The sequence below is a fragment of the Miscanthus floridulus genome, chromosome 4, assembly GCF_019320115.1.
Source record: "Miscanthus floridulus cultivar M001 chromosome 4, ASM1932011v1, whole genome shotgun sequence".
Classification (NCBI taxonomy): Eukaryota; Viridiplantae; Streptophyta; class Magnoliopsida; order Poales; family Poaceae; genus Miscanthus; species Miscanthus floridulus.
In genome coordinates, this window is record NC_089583.1 from 115,656,259 (window position 1) to 115,664,706 (window position 8,448).

Consider the following 8,448-nt stretch of genomic DNA (forward strand, 5'->3'; position numbering starts at 1 on the left):
TCGCCACCTCGCTCGCATGTTCGATTTGGAGACTGAGCGCCCGCTCCATCTCTCTGGCTCTCTCATTCTCCTGCTCGCTCGCTCTCGCTCTCTCTCGCTCACTCGCCATGGACGGTCGCTGCCGAGCTCTACCGCCGCTGCTCCCTTCTCTGCCCTCGCAGCCACCCACCACATAGTCGAGCACCATAGCTCCTCCACCATAGCGCTGCCACCTAGGGCGCCCCCTTTTTCTGGCCTCATCCCCGCTGCAGACGGCCGCTGCCCAAGCTGCGCCTTCGGGCGCCGCGCACGCATGTGGCTGAGCCGCCTCGACCTGTCCCTAGCTTAGCTGGTGCCACCCTCAAGCGCAGTGGACAGCCCCGATGCTCCCACGCCACTCCATGGCCGTCGGCATGGCCTCCTCTCGCCGGAAGCGACCCAGAGTTCGACCTTCTCTGCTCCGCCTATGTTGGAGAAGAAGAAACAAGGTGAAAATTGGATTAGAAGTTTTTCCAGGATTCTAGATGTGAAGTCCTAGACTCATATGAATAGTGATGCATAGTGTTTTTAATGTGAATTAATTAAAATTTTGTCCAGGGACCCCTGTGAAAAATGTTCGTCTTATATGTTTTTTTCTTTTATCAATAATTCGACAGAAAATTTGGAAATTCATAGAAAATTATAGAAAAAATCATAAAATGGAAAATGAAGATGTTCCAGAATCCTCATGACTAGATCTATGCAGTGGATGTATAATTTTGCATGTGTTAGTAGAAAAATCTTGCTCTAGATTTTTTCATATGTTTTTAGGGAGAAATTCATATCTACTGTTGTATTGCTCCAATTGACGTGAAATTTTTATGGTAGGCTTATCATGTGATGCTTAATGTGTAGTAAAAATTTCATATTTATTGGAGCATGTATGAGTGAGTTTTTGATTTATCTAGCTTAATGCTTGTTTTATGTGCAGTTTCTATCGAGGAACTGTTTTCATAGTGAAAATTGTCTTTTATGTGTTTTTGATTTATACAAAAGTTGTAGAAAACTTACTTATATAGCTTGTCCTAAAATTTCATGATTTGAGGCTAACTGGTTTGGGAGTTATAGATTTTACAAATCATCAGTCAGGTTTTGAATGTGCTCTATGTAGATCTGAGAGTTGGTCTTGTTTGTCTTAGTTACGCCTTGAATCACCTTTTGATGATAACTAGAGAGTTGTAGTGATTTTCTTAAGCTTTCCAAAATGTTAAATAGCATACCTTTTGGTGGTCTAGAACTACAGTTGCAAATGTTTGAAGTTTAATGTCAGAATTCGTTCAAGTCTGGACAAAAATATTTGTTTGTAATGTTTGGCCTAGTTAACTATGGAATCCACTCTGGATGATAATAAGAAAGTTGTAGGTAATTTCTTAAGATTTCCCAAAAGTCTAAGATCATCCTTGTTGGATATCTAGAACTTCAGTTATGACTAAAACAAATAAAGAGTTAAATGCACCAGCGGCCCTCGAACTTGTAGGCGTGTGTCACATAGGTACATGAACTTGAAAAATGCATTTCTGGGTCACTAAACTTATTAAGGGGTGCACCGCAGGCCCATATCAGCCACGTGGACACTTTTTGCTGACGTGGACATTTCTTATTAAATAGGTCCGCGGGTATCTCCAAGACAAGAATTGTTCGTAGCTGGACTGGTCAGGCAGCCGCGTCTCGAGTCGTGTGGGCAGGGTTTGAATCCCTTCGACGACGCATTTTTTTGGTTGACGCTATTTTGCATGGGACTGGCGTTTTTGCATGGCACTGTGACCGTGCGGGTGGGTCGTGTTTACGCGCGTCGCTGGCTTGCTTGCTCGCGTTTGGGCGCGTCGCGGGCTTGCTGCTCGGTTTGTTTGGGTTCATTTTGTTGCGAAAATTTTTACTGCCGCTCACGGCTCGCCGTTCAGGCGTGTTTGCTGCTCGTTTTTACGTTCGCACATGTGGCTTTCGTATTTTGGCGCTCATCTACGGCGTGGTGATGTTGGTCTTGAGCGCGTCGCCGGCCACCGCCATGAGCTCCCGCGCCAGCAGGGAGACGCCCACCTTGCCGACCTCGTCCTCGCGCTGGTACACGCAGTTGAAGCACTCGTCGGTGGCGCCCTTGTGTGTGCGCACCGTGTGGAGCGGCCGGTACTTGGCGCGCCGAGGTCTGTAGTTTGCAAACCGAACTGAATAATCCCAAAGTCATGTAAACAAACTTGTAGATCGTTCTAGCTCTACAATTTTTGTTACTACACCTTTCGCTGGATCGGGCTGGTTTGAGAGTTTGAGGGAGCCGAAGATTGAGTTTTAGCTTCTATATTTGAGGTGGTATTGATCAGTTCATTCAGTTCGAAAATTTTGAACGTGACCGACTGTTCAGAAGCTTGCTGCCGCGTGGCCTCGCGCGCTCGGCCGGACAGGAAGGGCTCACCGGCGTCGAGGCGGGTCGGGGATTGTTTGGTTTGCGTCCTCCCAAACAGGCTTCCGCGTGAAGTATCTCATTAGCATGACCACGGCGCCCACATGCGTGCATGCTGTTAGCTAAGCGACCAATACGTACCCATGCATGGTCAGCATTTCAGGTGAACCAACACAAGGCTTTAGCTTCTCTCTTTGTGACGAGAGCCAACTAGGCATGGCTGTGCAATGTGTACGACACAAGCCGTCAAGTTGCATGCCCCACGTTGTGACGAGCAGCGCATGGGCAAGGGTGTCTGAGAGAAACCTGTGCATGGTCGTAATAAGCATCAGCATGTTAAACTTCTTGTGATATGACGCAGGTCGTGACGACCGATGACCACTGCTCCAGTCCTCCCCCGTGCTCATCCAGTAACCGCGGAGCTACAGATACACGGCTCCTGAGTGCTCGTTGGAAAAATCCAAAGCCCGGGGGCACGCAGCGTCGCCCGCCCGACGTACGATGGATGACGGCACGTACGATGGGGTAAGCTTTATTTAGTGGAGGACGATGAGTGAACACCACAACCTTTCATACTAGTACCGATCGGATCGTTCAACTGAGCGTGCAGCAGCCCGTGGTGACCATCGGTTTGTCGCTTTGCATCCCCGCTCCTTTTAAACCGCACTCACGAATGTACATAGCCGCGAATCCTAGCCTAGGCTTTTACTTTAGAACATGTCTATGTATGTAAAGCGAGGAACAGGCGTGGCAGGCCAGAGACATTCACGGCTGGTGGGTTGGTAACCCTGGTGCGGTTCGTTTGGGAGACCGAACGGTGGTTACGTTGCTCGGGTCTGTTGCCAGAGACATGAGCCGAGCGAGAGAAACAAAAGCCAGGTGAGCTGACTCTTTTTTTCTTGCCACATGTCAATCGTGGACTCTGCTACCAAAATCGATGAAAATGGATGGGTACGTTGGAGGCCGTGGCGGCCGCGGGTGATGATTCCAGTTCGCGGATGCGGCGGGGCCGGCCCTGTGGCGGCCGATCACGCCGGGCCATCCCACAGTGCGCACGCGAGCAAGCAAGCCAGCAACGCGCGTAAACACGACCCACCCGCACGGTCATAGTGCCATGCAAAAACGCCAGTACCATACAAAATAGTGTCAACCAAAAAAATGCGTCGTCAAAGGGATTCGAACCCTGCCCACACGACTCGAGACACGGCTGCCTGACCAGTCCAGCTACGAACGATTCTTGTCTACGAGACACCCGCAGACCTATTTAATAAGAAATGTCCACGTCAGAAAAAAATGTCCACGTGGCTGGTATGGGCCTGCGGTGCACCACTTAACAAGTTTAGTGACCCAGAAATGCATTTTCCAAGTTCATGGACCTATGTGACACACGTCTACAAGTTCGAGGGCCGCTGGTGCATTTAACTCACAAATAAATGTTGTGCTGCTGTCTAGATTCTCTGCATATGCTTGGAAGTTGAGTTATTAACTTGCTCTTGTTTGAATGTTTGTTAGTATTAATTCATGTCCTCAGTGAAGTTAACTTATACACCTGAACTACCTCATGAGCTCTCCATGTAATATGATCAACCAATTAACTAATAAATAGTCATGTATGTTTGATGCTAAGCTGGACTAGCTTGCGGTTGATGACTGCTTGAAATAGTTGAACTAAAGTTAACTTGTGTGCGATGCTGATGTGCTTTAATATCTCTAGGGTAGACTTGTGTGATGTTTAGTTAACTTTCATTCATATAAGTGGTTGTGCCCAATCTATCGTGACTGTCAGTGTTTCGAGTTGCCACGACTAGTAAATTTCTAATATTGCGCGTCTGGCTCAAATGGTGTGCTAAGAGGACACGAGGTTTATACTGGTTCGGGTGGAATATCCCTACGTCTAGTTTATTGTTTCTGCTCATGTTACTAGCACTGAAAATTCATAGTAGGGGTTACAAATGGTTGAGAGAGGGACAGGTCCCAAGTCTCTGATGAGAGGAGTGAACGAGTGCCGAGAGCTCGGTCGCTTCTTGGCTGTGTGTGTGTGTGTTCTGATCGGTTCGAAGTTCGATGGGTTCAAGTCCCCTTCATGGGACACCCTGCTTTCCCTTTTATAGGCCAAGGAAAAGCATGGGTTATAGTGGAGGGAAAAGAGGAGAATGAGAAGGAGTCCTCCAAGATCGCTGGGTCCTTCTTTTCCTTCACGCGTGTCCCACTGACCCTGTAGATGTCAACAAGGACACTCCACGTCGTGGCCCTATCCATCACTGGCACCATGCATAGGCTTCGTCTCCCGATCGTGGCACTCCACTCTATCCTGGCAAACATCATGGTGAACTAACACGCCTGTCAGTACTTGTACGAGGTTTAGGCAGAACAGCACCGGTACGCCCTGACGCTGTTTCTGATGTGAATCCCTAGGTATGGCCTGTCATAGCCACAAGTTATATCGGGGCATGCCAGTCACCTCCCTGGTGTTAGAGGTTTGATCTAGGCCTATTCGCTTGGACCTGGAGTGGTTGGCAGCGGTATGGGTCTTCATCGGGCAAGACGGATCCCTCAGCCTTAGGGTCGGTCGAGGCAGAGTCCCCCCTAGAGGTTGGGTGAGGTGGAGCACAAACCTAAGGGTTAGGCGAGGTAGAGTCAGCCCTCAGAGGTCGAGCGAGGTGGAGCGTAGACCCAAGTGTCAGGCGAGGCAGAGCCCACCCACAAAGGTCGAGCGAGGTGGAGCCCGCCCTCAGAGGTCAGGCAAGGCAGAGCCCACGACCTTGGTGTCAAGCGAGGCGAAGTGCAAACCCAAGGGTCGAGCAAGGCGGAGCCTGCCCCTAGAGGTCAGGCGAGGCATAGCCTACCCTTAGAGGCCGGGTGAGGCAGAGCCAACCCTCAGAGGTCGGGCGAGGCAAAGCCCACCCTTAGAGGCCGAGCGAGGTGGAGCCAGCCCTTAGAGGTCAGGTGAGCCGGAGCTCGCGACCTTGGTGTCGGGCGAGGCGGAGCCCACCCCCAAAGGATGGGCAAGGCGGAGCTTGCGCACCTGGGGGTCGGTTGGAGCTATAGTCGCGCTCTTGACTGCTCGAATGAATCAATGTTGATGGTTATTAGCTCCTCCTCTTTAGGTACCCTAGTATTGGTCCCCGATAGTGACCTTGTGTTTTCCTTGCTCACCTTCTTGTGATGTATCGTACATTGCTCTTCTATGCATTCAACGTGGTGTTGGAACCAACTAGAAGATGGTGTAACGGTGACCAAGTCTAGAAGATAAAGACGATGGTTGATCGTGTCCTGATGGTAAAGCTAACTAATTTATTGTTATGAAGTCACCCAGGCAAGCCCCGGAGCATTCTAAGCCTTCTACCTCTTTTTTAAAATAAACTTGAGTTTGTATTTTGTATTGTGCATTAAGTATAGGAGTTGAATTGAAACCCGTTGCAGCATGTCTTATCTTGTCTACAATATATATAGGTGTATTCTTACTAGTATGTATAGGTCGCTCTATGCTTAGCTTCTTAGACAGGTAGAAGTCGGGTGATTCATATCGCCTATGAGACATAGGTGGCTACTTTGACACGGTTGGTTATATTTGCTATCGTGGAAAAGAACCAGGTGATAATAGATAACTGGAGACTGGACGGGATCCGGTGCTATTATGGTTGTTGTTGATGCCGTATAGGCATGTATTCTTTGATCCCGTCTGTGTCATTTAAGGACTGCTTCATTGTCGGACCTTGGTTGAGATTGAAGGTACCAAACACATAACAGGGGCCTAAGTTATTGTTGAATAGGAGCGCTATCGGGATGCTCTGGATGAGGTATTCTAGGGAGAGGAGCTCTCCTCCAGCAAGCTACGCCATGACATTGGTGAACGAGAAAGTGAGGTGGCATAGGTCCTCCGAGGAGAGTCAGGGGCCCAGGAAGGCATCGAGCTAGCGCTCTAACCTCCCGTAGTCGAAGCCATGGAGCTGGCCACTCCCAGGGGTGCGAGCCTCTGGTGCATGCAGCTGCAACTCCTCAAGCGTCTCAGCGATCGCGTCGAGGCCAGACAAGTGGAGAGGTTGGACGGTGGCGGGAACCTGTGCCAACTCTCCTTCCATCGTGACAATGAAGTCCAGGTCCCTGAAGCGCACGTGTGCGCCTAGGACCCAATTGAGGTGACCAGCCATCCGAGGCCTTATGTGGATGTTGAGACACACAAAAGGCCCCTACCTGGCACGTCAACTATTGGTGTTTTGAGTTACCACCGACTAGTAAATTTCTAATATTACGCGTCTGGCTCGGATGGTATGCTAAGAGGACACAAGGTTTTATACTGGTTTGGGCATAATGTTCGTACGTCCAGTTCATTACTGCTGCTAGTGTTACTAGCACTAAAAGTTTATAGTAGGGGTTACAAACGGTCGAGAGAGGGACATGTCCCAAATCTCTGATGAGAGGAGCGAATGAGTGCCGAGAGCTCGGTCGCTTCCCGACTGTGTGCTTGTGTGTTTTGATTGGTTTGGGGTTCGATGATTTTGAGTCCCCTTTATGGGACACACTGCTTTCCCTTTTATAGGCCAAGAGAAAGCATGGGTTACAGTGGAGGGAAAAGCAGGAGAATGAAAAGGAGAAGGAGTCCTCTAGGATTATCGGGTCCTTCTTTTCCTTCATGCGGTTCCCGCTGACCCTATGGACATCAATAGGGATAGCTCCACATCATGGCCCTATCCATCACTGGTGCTATGCTGTAGGCATCAGTCTCTTGGTCATGGTGCTCTGCTCCATCCTGGCAGAGATCATGGTGAACTAACACACCTGTCAGTGCTCATACGGGGGTTAGGTAGAATAGCACCAGTACGTCTAATGCTGTTCCTAATGTGAATCCCCAGGTATGGCCCATCACGACCATGGGTTATATCGAGGCATGCCGGTCACCTCTCTGGTGTTAGAGCTTTGACCCAGACCCATTCGCTTAGACATGGAGTGGTTGGTAGTGGTATGGGTCTTCGTCGGGCGACACAGATCCCTCAGGCCTTAGGGTCGGTCGAGGCGGAGTCCCCCTAGAGGCTGGGTGAGGCAGAGCGTAAACCCAAGGGTTGGGCGAGGCAGGAGCCTAGCCTTCAAAGGTCGGGTATGGTGGAGCCAGCCCTCAAAGGTCAGGGCAAGGTAGAGCTCGCGGCCTCGGTGTCGGGCGAGGTGGAGCCTGCCCTCGAAGGTTAGGCGAGGTGGAGCGTAGACCCAAGGGTCGAGCAAGGCAGGAGCCCTGCCCCTAGAGGTCGGGTGAGGCAGAGCCTACCCTCGAAGGCTGAGCAAGGCAGAGCCAGCCCTCAAAGGTCGGGCAAGGCAGAGCTAGCCCTTAAAGGTCGGGCAAGGTAGAGCCTATGGCCTCAGTGTTGGGCGAGGCAGAGCATAAACCCAAGGGTCAGGTGAGGCGGAGCCCATCCCTAGAGGTCAGGCATGGCATAGCCCACCCTCAGAGGCCGGGTGAGGCAGAGCCAACCCTCAGAGGTTAGGCGAGGCGTAGCCCGCCCTCAGAGGCTAGGTGAGGCAGGAGCCAGCCCTCAGAGGTCAGGCAAGGCATAGCCCACCCTCAGAGGCCTGGGCAAGGCAGAGCCTGCCCCCATAGATTAGGCGAGGCAGAGCTTGCGCACCTAGGGGTCGGTTGGAGCTATAGTCGCGCTCTTGATTGCTCCTGATGAATCAATGTTGACTGGTTATTAGCTCCTCCTCTTTGGATACCCTAGTATTGGTTCCCGACAGTGACCTTGTGTTTTCCTTGCTCACCTTCTTATGATGTATCATACATTGCTCTTCTATGCATTCAACAGTGGTGTTGGAACCGACCAGAAGATGGTGTAACGGTGACCAAGTCTAGAAGATAAAGACGATGGTTGATCGTGTCCTGAAGCTAAAGCCAACTAATTTATTGTTATGAAGTCACCCAAGTAAGCCTCGAAGCATTCTAAGCCTTCTACCTCTCTTTTAAAATACACTTGAGTTTGTATTTTGTATTGTGCATTAAGTATAGGAGTTGAATTGAAACACGTTGCTGTATGTCTTATCTTGTCTAC